The following is a 16,393-nucleotide window of genomic DNA, read 5'->3' as shown; positions in this document are numbered from 1 at the left end:
AGATTTTGGAGGAGACCTCCTGAAGTCCTGAATCACAAGCTTGAAGGCCTTATGCAAACCATGGCAATTAAAAATATCCTCAATTCACACCGACAATATTCACGTTAAAAACTCAAACGGCGGTATTTTAGAGCGCAGTAAGCATAATTAAGTTTGGCAGCAGCAGGTACTGAAAACTTGTCATGGTTCCTCTTATACCCTGGACCAGCCACCCATCCTATAAAGAAACTCCTCTTTTGTAGAAAAGCCCAGCTCTTGAACAGATTTTTAAGATGACGACTTCTGACGGAAGCCCATTACTGCTGATAGCTGTGAGCCCTTCACACAGATGCCCAGAGACAGAGCTCCTGTCTGAGATGCTTCCCTGGATGATCAGGAGCTCCATGACTTGCCCTTTGTACCAGTGTCCGTGTCTCAGCCCTGACAAATCCCCATGTCCTGTGCTCACCCAAAACACCCGTCTTCTCTGGGTCCAGGAAAATGCCTCCATCAGGGCTGCCAAGAAAGTAACTGTAGGCTTAGCAAGGATATGCTTTAGCATTAGCGGGATGTTTTATCTTTTACCTCTCACCAGAGGTACAAATCTTACAGGAAATGTTTCAGCATGTCCTGATCTTTCTGCCCTTCATCTCTTCAGATGAGCCTTCTTACACAGGTATTTTATCTGGTACATCCCTGCCAGCTCTTTAGAGACAGCACTTCCCTCTCTTGCCGTGCCCAAGCCTGACAAATGCAAGCTCAAACTGAGGAACACCAACCCCGTCACATCTGATGAATTATTGCTGACAGAGGCTGGTACTTTTGTTTGGTTCGTTTGGGGTTTTGGTGGCGGTGGTGGGTTTTTTTCTGGATGGGCAAGGAAATCAAGTTCCCCCTTCAAATGAACCCAGGGTCAAACCCCTAATGAAAAATCAAAGGCTTTCACCAGCAAGGGGAACTACAACACAGCCTAAGGATGCAAGGTGAACTTTACGATGTCCTACAGAGCCCCTGCAGTAACGAGGTGTGCCCCAAAGCCGTGGTCCGAGGTGGTCGTAGGTGCACCCTGCCCTTGCAGCGGCAAGGCTCACAGGGCACCTGCAAACGCCGCTTCCTTCTACAACGCTGACATGGAGATGCCAGCACCGCCGCTGCTGTAGGGCAGCAGGGCACCTGACTTTCAGCCCAGTGTTTTCTTTGCTTGTTATCAGTCGTTGAATAGCAATATTCTCCTTATCGCATCTGGGGAATACAGTGTTCCTCTCTAATCTGAAAAAGCACAGGCTATGGTACAGGAAGTAGGTTTCAAAAGGTTTACACAGATGGGCTTTTTTTTCCCCATTCTGGTGTGAAAATGATGAAAAGATAATATAATTACACTTTTTTTTATATTGAATTTTTTTGGAAGTGAAGACACAGAGCACTCACTTTTAATTTCCTTTTTCCAGGTTCTTTATTTAGTAAGAACTGTAAAAATTCTTTTGAAGAAGTAATATATTCAAGACTAATAAAATCCAAGTGCAAAATATTTTCAGAGGCAGCTTAGGTACAATTATTAAGTTGTCAAATAAAATCATCTAGTCTAAGTTATACTGGAGAAGGGACAAAGTTTATAGCTAATGGCTCAGACCGAAAGGGAACCGTTTCCAGGAGCAACCCTTCTGTCCAAGATGCCCCTAGGTAACTCCAAGAACAGTCAGGTATATGGGTGAAAACAGTGAACCTGAGTACAGCGTCAATGTTAGCAAGAAGTCCACCTCTCACCAATATCCAATTTTCACTACCACGAACTTTACACCTCTAAAGTCAGTCTACCTCTACTCACAACAACTGACCACAACAAGCTCAGTATCTGTAATTAAAAACAAACATGCTTTTTTTCCTAGATGGCAATAGTGAAGTGCACTTCCCTGATAGCTGATCCTTAGAAATTAAATCTTTCTCTGTCAGCTGTGGTATTTAAGTCACTAAAAAGTTACCCTGTCAGTGCCCTTTACGTGCAACTGACTGGTCCAAAATGAAGAAACAACAATGTCAGAAGGGCTGAGACCAAATGCTTTTAGAGCTCCATTAGCTCTTGCATACCCACATCACATCTGCAGTCACAAAGATGTCATTTCTACTACAACACATGTGTTTATTAAATTCAACAGTCTTTTTAAACCCCTTGCCTTAAATATTTTTAGAGGAAAGGTAATAATACTATTCTTTAAAAAAAAAAAAATAAATTGAGAAAACTATGGATGCATAGGAAATTGAGAAGGCTACTTGGAGTAGCCAAGAATGGAAGAACACACGTGGGCACAGAATCAGCCCCTAGCTCCCCACTGCTATGCATTAATGAAGCACTGCTCTGCAAGCCTGATAGTATTTTAGTCTCCCTTTGCAAAAGCCCAAGCCATTACTGGGGATTCAAAGCTGCACTCCACAGCTTCTAGAACCAGAACTTAAAACTAGCAGGTTTAGCTCACGTGATTAAAATTGCTTCATCAAAAAAATAACCAAGACACAATAACTCCAGTCAACAAGACTCCTTTTGGGGAGCCCACAAAAAGCCAGAGCTTACCTGCTCTGCAACTCCACAGCAAGAGGAAAATGAAGGACCTGTGCAACCTGCAGTGTCCTCATTCACCTCATGTTTTTCTAATGATTTCCCAGCTAACTCAAACATCCATAAACATTTTAAAGGAATTTACTTATCATCAAAGCATTGCTTGCCAAGTCATGCATGCCACACTGAAAAAAATACTAAGATGACAGTGCATGGAGCTGACACCGCACGGAGAGAGTTTCTCTCAGGGAAGGCTAGGTTCTCCTTTGGAGAAGGGACAGAGTCTGTAGAAGTATGTGGTGTGGTGACAGAGCCACACAGGAAGTCCAAATTGGAATGGTATTTTTATACAAACTAATCCTGAAATTAATGCAAAATATATTTTATTGGATCTGACCTGCAGTCTGATTTCATATCAAGAAAGATCCCCAGCACGACACCTTTTTGTATGTAAAAAATAAGCACACATTTGTGAGCCAAAATCAGCGGCAAAGGTGTAATAGCAAATATCCCTATGGCGAGCTTGTGAGAAAGAGCTGTTCTCAGACAACAAAGACTGAATGCGAGAGGGTACATCAATTATTGCTGCACAAACCAGATCAAAAGAACAGCACACAGCTGATACGTTCATAGTTGTTCATGCAGCATGACAATGAGAAGGGCTGAGATGACATTAGACAATACAACAGCATGCATTCATTTTTTAACAGATTTTTTTCTTCTCACAACCAAGGGAAGTTGCAATGCTACTGACACTGCACAGTTGACTGTTGTTGTTCAATGTGTTAAAAAAAATCTGCTATAATTAAGGAATTGCTTGGCCTCTGTCCATTTTGTTCCACACTGCTGCCTCACACTTGTTTAAAGAACTGAGAAAATTTGTTGAAAATGTGGCAGATAGTGGGAAAAAAAACGTTAAGCTTGACTGGTTCAAATTAGGCAGTATTTGTACAGATGGAGCACCTGCCGTGACTGGCAAGAAGAACAGTCATGTCGCTTTGCAAGAAAAGTTTTTGGATCGAAAGTTATTGAAATACCATTTGTATCCATCAGGATTTTTTTCTGAGCCAAAGATTTAGGTTTCTTACACGTCTAAATCCTGTCATCTCCTACTCTAGCAAAATAAGTATTTATGCATGAGAGCTGCCAATAAGCATACCATGTAATTTATGAAAATGATGAGCAGAATACATATACAATGTCTTCCGTCAAAGGGCAAAAACTGTCAAAGATTCTGGAAACAGAGAATGACCAATACATTTTCTTAACAGAAAATATTAACCCTTCAATGACAACAGTCTGCTTAAAACCAAGAACAGGATCAGAAATCTGGTCTGTAGGGACATGACATCTCAGCTTTGCAGCCTCAATACGCACTTACAGGGAAAGGATTGCCCACTTACTGCATGCTGTCATCCATGTGCTGCTTTTAAGTCAAAGCTGAGATGTTCTTATTCTATTTGAATTGGTATGCTTCAGTTATTTGTAGTGTGCGAGAAGTGACAACTGAAGGTCTGAGAAATACTGTGATCTGATGTTTTGGGAGTCGTTTCACTCTAAGTTTGAAGATCCTAGAAAACAACAATTTCCCATTCATATCCCATTTTACACCATGATGTAGACCATTTTCTTTGAAACAGTTTGGAATCTCTCAGCTTTAAAAAATAGGAGATATCCTTGCAGCAGCAGAGTGAAGATCGATACTCTTATCTATAGAACAGGAGCAGGCACACCCAGGGAACAGCAAAACCCCAAAATGAGTACTGAAAAGCAGTTCTCCTCTGATACATGCCTTCCCTTTTAGTGCTTGTGCAGATTGGGACCAACACGTATTCATGAACACTAATACTCTATTACAAACTTTGTTAAAATAGACTGTTCAAAAGTCACCAATTCTCATCTCAATGACTCGGTGTCAACAAAGCTGAAAACAAGGGCAAAAAGGACGTTTAGAACCACTATCAGACTATTTGAAGGTTGCAATGGCAGTTGTACTCTGTTAACTTCATCTCAGGAGGAAAGAACTAAGGGCCATTCTCTTTTGACACTAATAACAATAAATTAAGTTTAACAATACAGAGGAATCAAGATGAATTTTAAAGACCACTTGCAGTATATCTAGGGGAAAAAAAAAAAACCCAAACCCTAGCCAGACTTGCTATAAAGACTGACCCCTGGAGTTACTGATTCCCAGTCTTGTGAACAGCCTCCTGCCTTTGAATATTTTCCCTCTTCTGGAACTCCTACATCTGCACTTTATTGATTCAAGATTTTTGTTCTTGGCAAATACCATTTTTGCCTAGATGGAGGAAAGTATAACAGAACATCACCATTTCAAAATAAAACTTCAGACTAAAAAAAAGCATTACGGAATCTGTTTTTAGAAGCGTATGAAAAGGTTTTTTGGTGTTTGTTTTTTTTTTAACGTAAGAGTGTATTGAAAACAATACACAAATACTGCTACATGAAGAATTAAAAATAAAAATAATTTAAATGGAAGTCTAAATAGATTGTGCCAATTTTTATTACTCAACACAAAATAAAAATGGGTAAAAAAGTCAAGAATTAAATCACTGGTAGCTTAAATGTATTTTGGTTTTAGTGTTCATAATCTGAAGTTTCATCAATAAGATATATAACCACCATTGCTTGCTTAACCACGTATGACCTAGCAAGCAACTTCATATAAAATTTTTGTTGTAGTTCCTCTTCTACAAGGAAGAAGTACTTGCCTCTGTTCTTAAAGGAGGAGTACTTGCATGAACTGAAGCCTGTACACCCAGTGCTTTTGTTTCTTTTTAATTATAATGCCTTTCCAATAGCAAACAGCATAGATTCATTTGAATATCCAAAGGCTTCACCCTTTTGCTGCAAATTATTCACATGCTCATAAAAATGTATACTTTGTAAGTATTACAAAAATACTTTGCATGAAGCAAGTTCTGCCAAAGCAATACGCATTTGTAATCTAGATGAGGGCAACAACCCTCACATGCTTTTCATGTGCCCCACTACTCCCAGTACAGGCATATTAAATACTCAGTCATTCAACCCCTCTAATGAAATGCTGAATACTCACGATCTTTACATACAAAATATCTTCAGTTAGTACAGTTGCAATACTTATGTACCCCAGTTTTGGTAAACTGTAAAAAAAATACTCCCTTTAAAATCAACGCTATTATTTGTTGGAGGAAGAGGTAACTTTCACTGCAACTTTGACAGAAGAGAAAATGATAACACCATTAAAACTAACAACATCCACAAAGTATACCTCTTGAGACAGCCTGTCACTAAGGCATGCCGCCTTTTAAAACACATGCCCTATTAACTGAGGTTGTGCATCCAAAGGATAAAGCAGGAACATGAAGTGACCCCCCCAGGAGAACACTCTGCGGCAGACTTCCACAATTTGAGTAAAACACAGGTTGTTATGTAAGCACCGCAATATACGGATTTATACAGATAATATTTTCCAACTGAAAACTCCACGGAAATTTTAAATCCATCCCCTGCCCCTTTGATCCCTTCCTGTCCACCTTCTACTTTCTTTATGCATTGTTTCCCTTTCCCAACTTTCTTTTTATTCTGTTTGTCTCTCCTTTTACTGTCACTTTATAACCAGACTTTTCATTTATTGTTACTTAAATAATTAAATAGCCTCCATTTGCTTTCCTGCTTCCAAGCCAGAGTAGCATCCCATTTATGTGCTATCACTCACTTCTATCACTTTCTCTTGCTATCATATCTTTATAGTACTACTTGGCAGGCAGAGATCAACTTTTTTCGTCTTCTCAAAGGGTAAGTTAGCAGCTTTATGAAACTGTTATTAATGTAGGACAAAATTTAAACACACAGTAGCTAGTTGAACTGACCCTGAAAAGCAGAGGTAAACCTTAATCAAGTACATCAAGATCTGTAGTGCTAATTTTCATCTCTGTTTAAGGAAAAATTCCAATTACCCAGTTCAATATATCTCTGAAAAGGCCTTTTACCAGCCCCATTTACTCAAGAGGCATTTTTATCTCCTTTCTATCTGTGGAGTTGAGACACAAAAAGGCAGCTTCAATCCCTCAGCAAGGCTTCCAGTCCCACTGAAATGAAGCAAAACATCTTTTCTGAAGTCCCGTGGCAAGCCCATGGCACAGCAGGGAGCCAAGCCAGAGGGCTATGGTGCAACCCCACCGACCCGTCATCCTTCGGGAAGTCAAACTACCCAGTTCAGCCACTACCTTTCTCCTTGCTGTCTTTTACTTTTCCCCTGTTTCAAGGGCATCTGGCCTTCTTCATCTGTTCCCATTTCCCTCTCTCTTTTTTTCATCCCTATAAAAGTTCATACCTTCCAGAGAGAGAAACCCCATTTTAATTCGGCTACCATTGCCTTTTCCTTGCTGATGGAAAGCAGAACTCAGGAATCGTGCCGATCCTTACGGTAAAAGGCTTTTCCCATGTCCAGTGTTGAAGCCAGTGCAGAAAGAAGCTAATTTTTTAAAAAAATCTGCTTGCTGAAGGTACTCAATAGAGCATTTAAATATCCAGGGGGAGAGGAATAAAAGTTACTTTCTCGTTCAGCACCAGTAAGCATTGGGTTTATTCTTCAAAGTTCTAACTAAGTCTCCGTGTAAAACAAGCCAGCGCCAGCTACAAATGCTGCTTAGTCTATAGGGGTACGCAACGCAAGTCATCAATGGCAAGTACAGACACAGACACCAATTACCCACAGAAATCTTCATGAAGCAGGAGCATAGGTCTTTAATCGCTGTGAAATAATGAGATCCTCCTCCACAGTGGGTTTGGCAATTGTTTATCTAAACCATGAGCTCAGATGAAGCAGCGAGTAAAACCGATAACTACATCATACTGCTCTTCCTCTGGGATGCACCCCCATGTCCGTTGTACATCCAGACTAACAAACTGCACCAGAATGATGGAAGCACAGAAACTACTTTATGAAAAGAGCTGGATTCAAACTAGAAGCAGAGATTTAAATTCACCAGAAGAGAACAACTCTAAATTTGATGCTACTTCACCCACAGCACATTGGACTTAAGAGTAGAAGGCACACCTTATTCATGCATGTATTTACAGACTGTAATCCATTTAAAAATACCTACTGAATGTGCTGAGAAATTCCTATATCCTTATTGCTTGTAGTTACTGTAGACATATTGACATTTGATTCCTACCAGCACTGAAGTGCTCCACCAAAACTGCACTTCCTGGAGGTTACTTTTAGTAAATAAAATATTTTAAAAGGCTTGGCCAAACAAGCCAAGGTAAATGCTACATATTCCGTGAACTCAAATAGTTTATTCTTGGCTCAAAATACCATCATTTTAAAAAAAGGTTCTGTGTAGCATTATTTTAAGTTTCTAAATTTTATAGCTCCATAAGAGTTTTCTCTAAATTTATGAACAAATTTTACTGGATGAAGCAAAATTATAAAGATTATTTTGCTAGCGACAGACACTAACTTAATCTGCATTCTCAAGTGAGGGCTGATCCAAAGACCATGCATGCAGATGACAACAAGGACAGCAGTTACATGTAGATCCTCTAAGTCATCGCAAACGCAATATTCTACTGAGAAAAAGTATCTTCCTTCGTCCATCTTCTGATTAACTGAAATGGTAACAACAAACATTTCTACACATATTCCTGCTTGCTTAAATTATTAATTTCATTAAAAAGTTTAAAATATTCCTGCCAGTGAGCCACGTATCCCTTGTGTTACTCTCATAAATATTCCTAGTGAAGTGACAGGAAATATCCTTAAAAGCAAGATTGAGAAGTACCTTATGATTTAACTGAACATCTAAAGGTGATTTTGTAATAAAGCAATACATTTTCTCTGGGTTTAGACACCCAAGTTAGCACTTCTGAATAAGGCTGAATTTTATAAATGTCAGTTCTACTGCTTGGAGGTTATTTCTTGAGCTGACATATCATGCATTTGCTCTGAAGTTACTCTAACACAGCTTCAGTGTGAGCAGGAAGAGTTTCCTACCTCCCAAAAGATTTGAAATATGGACCCTGTAAAGCACACAGAAGAGACAAATCACAAATGTATCCTTAAATTAAGTCTTGCTATTCTGTTTATCTGTGGCAAAGCTCTCATGGACTTTATTGGCACAGGACTGAATCCAGAGCACGAACTTACATGCCTATTAAATGATACTACTTTTTCGATTAATCTCTCATTTGAGGCAAAACGCATTGATTCTTGATAGTTGCAGATACAATCCTCCTTCTCTTTCACTCAGGCCTTGTTCTCCAAGATACTGAGCGGCTTCAACTCACCCTAAGGCAATGGAAAACTATAATCACCCACAGGAGCTCATCTTAGTTGGATTGAAGTCGGTGCAAATTTTACAGCAGACTTCAGGGAAGGCAAGATCAGGGCTCAGTGACCCAACCAGCAATAGCTGAACAAATGTAAGAATTACATAAATAATGTAAGAATGTATGTAAGAATAAATGTAAATAAATGTTAACCCCAAGCTCTTCTCCTACCGAAGTCAAAGACCTCTCATTAGCGCCAATGGGCGCATCCCCACATAGTGCCGTATGCTGGAACCATCTGACAACGGGCCCAATCCTGGTATCTTGACTCGTCAGAGTGTTACGTGTAGGAGTAATCCCGTAGAAACCCACGGCAACTTGCACAAGTAAGGGCTGCAGAATCAGCTAAGGAATCACCCTGTCATAATTAATTCCAAGCAATTTTACTATTTAGAAACTAAACTAGAAAATTAGACTCTGAATATAGCAAAGGTTTTGCAAATTAGTTCATTCTACAGCTTAAATACTTTCTTTCCCTCTAAATCAAACTAGAAGCCCATTGTGTGCCTGTCCTTTTTAATTAAATTACTAAGAATAATATCAACGGGTAAGCCATTTGAACACTGTGGTGCTCTATATCAAAGCCTTCAAACTACCGCTTTCAGTAGGGTGCGACACACACCTTGCAATTTAAATGTACAAATTATTAGACAGATTACTACAAGAAGAAATTGTTGCCAGTTATTTTTCAGCATTCAGAAAAGGCTATCCTAGTCAGAGTTTTAGGCTCTAAAAGTACTCATTTTCCTTCCCTTGCCAAATCTGTAACGTTTTCTCATGGTTAGTATTTTTCTAAGTAATTACAATCGTCTCAAAAGCATCCGCTTACTTTGTCATTTTCAAATATACGTAAACACCTTTGGACTCCCTTCTTTGAAAGGAGCACTAAATGTTGTTTGCCTGGTTTTCATTCTGACTCTTTAAGTAGTTAGTTTATTCATGCTTTTCAAGTTATTTGGCTGGTTTTATTCTGTAATCACACCATTTCTGCTGTCTGGGGACATTCAGAAAGACCGAGTGATAAGCTGCAGCCTGAATCACTTTGCGATTTTCTAACAGATACTCTAAAATCTTCTAATTTTTGAAGGCGGAAGCCAAGAAGGGAAGAAAAATTCCCGCTGGCACATCTGAGACATTTTCCAAATTTTTGGAGGGGGAGATTCTGGACGTGTAGATTGCCAGAAAGGCGAGAGAAGAGCCTGCAGTTTCCACACACCCCGAGTACCCGGTGCCCGCTTACTGCGAGCGATCATGACATTTCTGCGCGGGCTCTGAGGTGGCGGCCGTGCCCTGCTCGCGGCGCCGGGCCACCGCGGAGCCTCCCGCCGCCACGGAGCCTCCCGCCGCCGCGGGACCCCCCGCCCTCCCGTCCCCCGCCGGGCCGGGGGCCGCGGCGCACCCCGCCAGGCGCCCGCCAAGGCTGCGCCCGCCCAGCTCGCCTCGGCCACTGCACCTGCCGCCCGGGGAGCCCCGGCGCCACCCGCTACGGTCCCGCCCGGTGCCTTACCGGGCAGCGGGGGCGGGCGGGCGGCCCGGGGCGGTGCAGCTCACCTGGGCGCAGCAGGCACCGCCGCTGCAGCCCGCCTGCCGCCCGCTGCCATTTGTTGCTCGCGTTCAGAGCGAGCTGCCCTCTCCTCCCCATCACAGCCACCGCCGCCTGCTCCGTAGCAACTGGTCCTGGTAGGTCTCAAAGTGGAAAAATCCCACGGCAACACACACGGCGTCTTCCCACCGCTCCCCGCCTCCGCCTCCCCCCTTCCCCGCCAGCCCCGCGCCCCGGCCGCCGCCTGCATGCTGATCAGCGCGACCTCCGGCAGCCCGCCCCGCACACGGCCGGGGAGCGCAGCGGCCAGGCGCCTCGGAAGCAGAGACATATGGGGGTACGCTTTTTTTCCTCCCCTTTTTCTGATGCTGCTCCGGTAGGGGGTCGAGGGGCGCGGGTCCCAAATCCCTCGCTTGCTCCCAAGCGAGGGGGCGGCAGCCCCTTCCCCGCAGCCTCCGCCCCTTGATTCCCTCCCCCGCCCCCGCTGCCTCGGCGGAGCCCTGAACCCGTCGCCCCCCAGCACTCACGGGGCGCCGGGGGCTCGCCAGCATGGGCCGGGGTAAGGAGTATCTCCGCTGGCCCTCGCCGATCGGTGCTGGGCGAGGTGGCACGGCACGGCAACGGCGGTAGCCCCTCGGCGGCAGCAGCGCTGCCCGCCTCCCTCCCCGTCGAGTTTCCTCCCGGCGCCACCGCCCCCCCAGCGCGAACGCGGGACCCCGCAACTCACATCGCGGAGCGGCGCCTGCCCGCAAAACTTCGCGGCGTGTCGCCCCGGGCGGCTCGGCTCGGCTCGGCTCGGCTCGCTCGGCTCGGCCCGCGCCCCAGCGGCGCAACAGGCAGCGCAGCCTCACCTGGCGCGGGGCCGCCGCGCCATGGGAGCGACGGGCGGAGCCTGCCGGCGGCGGGGCCCGGGCGCAGCCACCCGCCCGCCCGCCCGCCCGCCCTGCTGCCTCCGCCGGGCGCGGGCCGGGCGGCTGTGCCTGCCGCGCCGCCGCTCCCTCCTGCCCCTGCGCTGCGGCTGCAGGCAGGCAGGCAGGCAGGCAGGGAGGGAGGAGAGAGCGGGGCGGGGAGGGAGGGAAGGAGGAGACTCCCCTCACGCTCCCACAGCACAGCGGGGAGCTGGCCCCCCGGGAGGGGTGATGCTGTCCGTCCCTCGCCGGGACTGATTTTGGCTCTCACCCCCTAGCTCTAGGGGCAGAGCCGGGGCCGCCCCGGCGGAGGCGGGTGCGCGGGGAGAGGCGCTCTCTCTCCCGCGGGTGCGCGGCCGCCCGCGCCGGGGCCGAGGGAGAGCCCTGCCTGCCGGCAGCACCGCCGGCCCACGGCCCCCTCAGAGGGTGTTTCTGCTCTCCTCGGTGCCTTCCAGGTCCCCCAGCAAAATATGAATAAGGCTGTTTTGCCAATCTGAATGAAAAGCTATTATTGCCAGTGTATAATACTCGATTTGGCAAACTTGCTACTGCACAGTTTTTGCTACAATAGGTGAACTTACTCTGCACCCACCCTAACCAATCCTTCCAACTGGTCATGCGTAGAACCAGTTATTCAGACCCGGCTTTGGGTTTACCATGATTCTTGCCATGGTGACTTTCTCCTCTGAGAGGTGCTTCTGCGAAATGTGCTATGTTGCAGCAGTTGCATGGACTGTCAAAATACAGCCTTGAGGGAACATAACCAGTTGGTTCCCTCTCACTGAAACATGCATTCGCTGTTGTGCACTTTTCTGCTCTCCTCTGCAAACTAAACTTTCTGTTTACCTCATGCAGCAAAGGATTCTGTTGCCTGTCTCCAGTTGAGAGCACCTGGGTAGAAGGGTTTTAGAAAGATTCATCTTTGCTCGGTAGCTGGTTTGCTTTAAGGTGAAAGGTGCCTAAGATGCTACATGGAACAGAAAATTAATTGGCTCGGATTTCCTGGGGGCTTTTTTTGCCTCTAACTACATAAAACTGTTTTATCTCCATATAGACCATTGCTGAAACTGCTGGGTCAGAAGGACCACTGCTATGGCCACAGACAGGTGGTATTTTTCGGAGGGGAAGAGGGAAAAGCATGCAACTAATACACTGCTAAATGCCATTCTCCATAATTAAACCTCAGTCCTGGGAGTCTCTACCCAAGTAAATACTTACCTCCCTGAGTAATCTGTCTGAATCATATTAGCAAGATAATGTAGGACCAGGCCTTTGTACTATATCAAAACCTGCTGCTTTGCTCCTAGGAATATTTGCAAATTGGCTCATGAACACTTTTACGTATGCCCATCATTTTACATTCTTATTAGTATAAGAGGAAATAGCAAATATGAAGAAACTTGATAAAAATCACTTTTGTCAGTTCCTTACGCATTCCTCACACTGGCTGACTCAACCCAGTTTTGAAGACATAATCAGCTAAAAAATACAAACTTAGTACATGAGCACGCATTCCTGTTTACAGTGTGTTGGATCGTGTCACAAAGTCAGTGACCAGAAGAAGCCATGACTGGACTGCCAGCCCTGTATTGTTTGCAATGGGAAATGATTTTCAGGCTCTGTGAGTGTTGTTCCTTTAGCTGAAACTGACTCAGGTTCATTTTAAGGCAGTAGAAAAATATTGATCATTGCTGAGAACCCAAAATCTAATGTGCAAGAGCCATTTCTTCAAATTCAGCTTGTGTTTATATGTTCACTCTTCAGTATATAGGCCTCTGACAACTGGGTATAGCACCCAGGATGGATGCACTTGGTTGCTCATACCCACAATACTAATATTCATATGACAAGCATTGTAAGCCTCCTTGGAGTGACTTGCTGCTGTTAAATATTTTTTAATGAAAAAGAAGATGAGCAGATCTGCTTTTCATTTGGCTCAAGAGTAAAAAAAAAAAAAAAGTTTATTTGATTAGATAAAAATGGATCTTCCATGCGATAATTTCCCTTTAAAATTGAACCTCTAGTTGTACTTTGTGGGACGAACCATTTGCATCATTAAATATCATAACAATATAAGGGAAGACTGAGCTTAGCTTGCATAACTTAATTTACCACATTAGCCATGATGTTATTCATCCTATTTATTTAAGCATGATTGCATGTGTTAAGGAAAAAAAAAAGCCTCACAAAAGATAGCAATACTTATTTTTGTTGTTGAAATTGCAGCTTATAAAAAGTTTTTCGACCAGCTGCACATGAGTAGCTGATTTACAGGTTTGTATTCAAAAAGTTACTCCTGAGAGCAGCTAAGCATCTAGCATCTATAACTTCAGTTGAAATTAATGGGTGTTTAGTATATCTTTGAAAAGGAGAAGAAAGTATTTTTTCTGGGGAAAATGACTGTGAAGGGATGCACAGATACTTGCTGTTAAAAATGTCACAAATTTTTAAGAACTGAAATACAGCTCATGTCATGTCCCCCCTCAGTTGGCTGTGATTGCAGTAGAAATATTGTGTTATTATTCTAGGTGGAAGAAACTTCTTAGCTCCATGAACAAACCCACTAGCAGATTTGCTCATTAGCTTATTGGCATTGCATGTCCATTTTACATGATAAGTAGAAGCGAAAGGATTAGTCCTCTGTTAGGAAGGAGTATAAGTTAGGAAGGAGTATGCCCTCAGATAAGAGAGGAACTGCTAATACTTGCTGACTTCTACACATAGTTATGAAAATTAGAGAGCGTAAAATAATAGGTGATACCAGATAGTTCTTAAGTTTACCTCATAAAATAATTTTGATAAGTGTTTACAAATATTTAAGGGCCCAGTACTACCTTTACACAAATTATTTTTTCTAATGAAAAAAACCCTACATAATTCAGCAAGACTGTTTGTGAGTAAGGGTTATTCATACAAATAAGACTTTACAAGATTGGATCCTTAAAAATTTATAAACATTGACAGAATATTTCAGTGGCTAAATTAAAGAATCATCTGGTACCATCTATTCCTTTAAGCTTCCCAGATATTAATAACTTTGTACAAAAATCAGCAAAGAATACCACATCTTCCAGTGCTGAGATAAATTGAGTGACCTTCTCCTTATCCATTAACTAATATTCCCTTTACTAGAGGACCAATTCTTTTCATAGCCAACAATGGTATGAAATTCATATTCTAGATGTAGGTACATCAAAGAACGAAATCTCGCAACTGTCTTACCTCTAGCGGCATGTGCTTAGGAGTTTAGAGGGAATACTTCTTCTGTTCATGGACCAGACTGTGATTTTTTTGTAGAGGACAGTGCAAAGACATGTCAGCAGCATATTCTCCTTGGGATGACTCCATGCTCAAAGGGAGGACGCATGCAGGGCCCAGAGCAGTAGTCTGCGTTGAGCCACAAGAGCAGCAAAAAGCATGAAATTTTGCATCCTGGGAATACTAAAAGCAACACAAACTACAGTGTTCACACTATAGCCGTATTCCTAAATTGGATACCTGCTTCTGCTATCTCTCGAGGCTTGATGGTGCCAACAGTCTTCACGCTCCTCTCAGCCCACAGGTACAGCCACTGCATGTATAGGTGATGAGGTTTTGCCCCAAGAAGCTTAATAATGGAGAAAAGCCATCTTTGCAGAGGGCCAGTAGAAATCCTCTGTGATTCTTCATCTCGCTTAAGCTCAGTGCTAGCAATGTGCAGACCATCTTGATTTCTAAGCGCTGCTGCTCTCACAAGGGTTTGAGGACTGGGCCTTAAACACTCTCTTCAAGAAGTACCAGTAGCTTCTGTTTTCATGTATTTGGCAGGTTCTGTCATTTTGAAAGATCTCACTAGTTTTGCCCGTGGTCCTTATTCTACATGGCAAAGAGTTGCACTTTATTATAGAAGAGAGTTTCTGTTTTAAATAACAGCAAATCCTTAGACTGCCAATAATTCATTAGCTCTGAAAGAGAAACAGCAGTTGTAAATAAGCTCAACTAGTTCAGCTCATACTCCACCTAGCTCTGATTTAGAGAAAAGTATAAGTAGGGAAGTGTATTTGTCTGCTACATGCCCTCCATTACTTGAAATTGGTGTTTTGGGCTGCTCACAAAATAGCATGCATTTCTGGGATGCTCAACTATTAGAAAAAGAACTGGAGAATAAATGTATTTAATGCTAGTCAAAACAGATTAGTGGAAGTTAGGTCTTGTCAGACACACTTGTGGAATTTTGGTTATTTAGAAGATTTATATAAAAGATTACAAAAGGTCTGCATGAGAAAAGCAGCTGTATTGATAAGACGTACTTGGATTTCTGCAAGGCAGTTGACTTAATACCACATGACATTTTGATTCCAAGTCTTGCATTACATGGAATTAACAGGTCACCCATTATGAGGATTAAGAAGTGTCTCACTGACAAATTTCAAAATGTAGTCCTGTAATGGGGAGGTTTCATTCAATGTGGGGAGCTTTCCCAGCAGAATCAGAAACAGTCTTCACCTAATACTATTTTATATTGTTTTCAGCAGTCCAGGCCATGAGATAAAATCTTTGCTTTAAAGGCTTGCATATGACACAATGTCTTTTAGCACAGTAAATAAAGAAGATATATTACTTCTGCAGTGATTTGATTTGGCTAAATGATCACTGTCCAACAAGCAGCACACTAAATTCAGTTTAGTACAGTCAAATGCAAATTAATACCTCTGGGAACCAAAAGCTTGTAGGAATGGACACTGTCTCAGAGAGCAGAGACTCAGGGAATGATAAAAAGCGATTACCCTAGATAATCACCCCTAACATGAGAGCTCAGTGCAATGCTGTGGAAAGGACTCAGTACAGTTCGTGCGTGTTTCCAAAATATCAAGCACAGTTCTGGTGCCTGCACTTTAAAGATGAGAAAATATTGGAGAAAATCCAAATATTTTGTGAGTCAAGCACAAGTCTTGAGATGGGAGGCTTAAAGAGCTGGACATATTCCACTTAAGAAAAAGTTGAGAAGATACAGGGAAAAGATAACAGATAACCACTATGGAGAGCTTTTTCACTCTTGCTGACAAAAGCACAACTAAATCCAGTGACTGG

The 16,393-nt window shown here is 43.1% G+C and overlaps 1 protein-coding gene across 3 annotated transcripts in view; it reads right to left on the bottom strand.

The window, feature by feature from the left end:
• Positions 1-16,393, bottom strand: part of LRRC3B (leucine rich repeat containing 3B) — a 112,295-nt gene that overhangs the window by 35,791 nt on the left and 60,111 nt on the right. Inside the window, exon 1 of one of the 3 annotated variants that reach the window (XM_075493181.1) lies at positions 11,143-11,463. The exons of 1 other annotated variant lie outside the window; for it this stretch is intronic. The gene's annotated coding sequence lies outside the window, so the exon portion shown is untranslated. Of the gene's footprint in view, positions 1-3,911; positions 4,089-11,142; positions 11,464-16,393 lie in introns of those variants that run through there. One more of the 3 variants, XM_075493182.1, reaches the window with a different exon arrangement.

Source organism: Mycteria americana, chromosome 2, assembly GCF_035582795.1.
Source record: "Mycteria americana isolate JAX WOST 10 ecotype Jacksonville Zoo and Gardens chromosome 2, USCA_MyAme_1.0, whole genome shotgun sequence".
NCBI lineage: Eukaryota > Metazoa > Chordata > Aves > Ciconiiformes > Ciconiidae > Mycteria > Mycteria americana.
The sequence above is the reverse complement of the archived record's forward strand: the minus strand, read 5'-3'. Positions and strand labels throughout refer to the sequence as shown.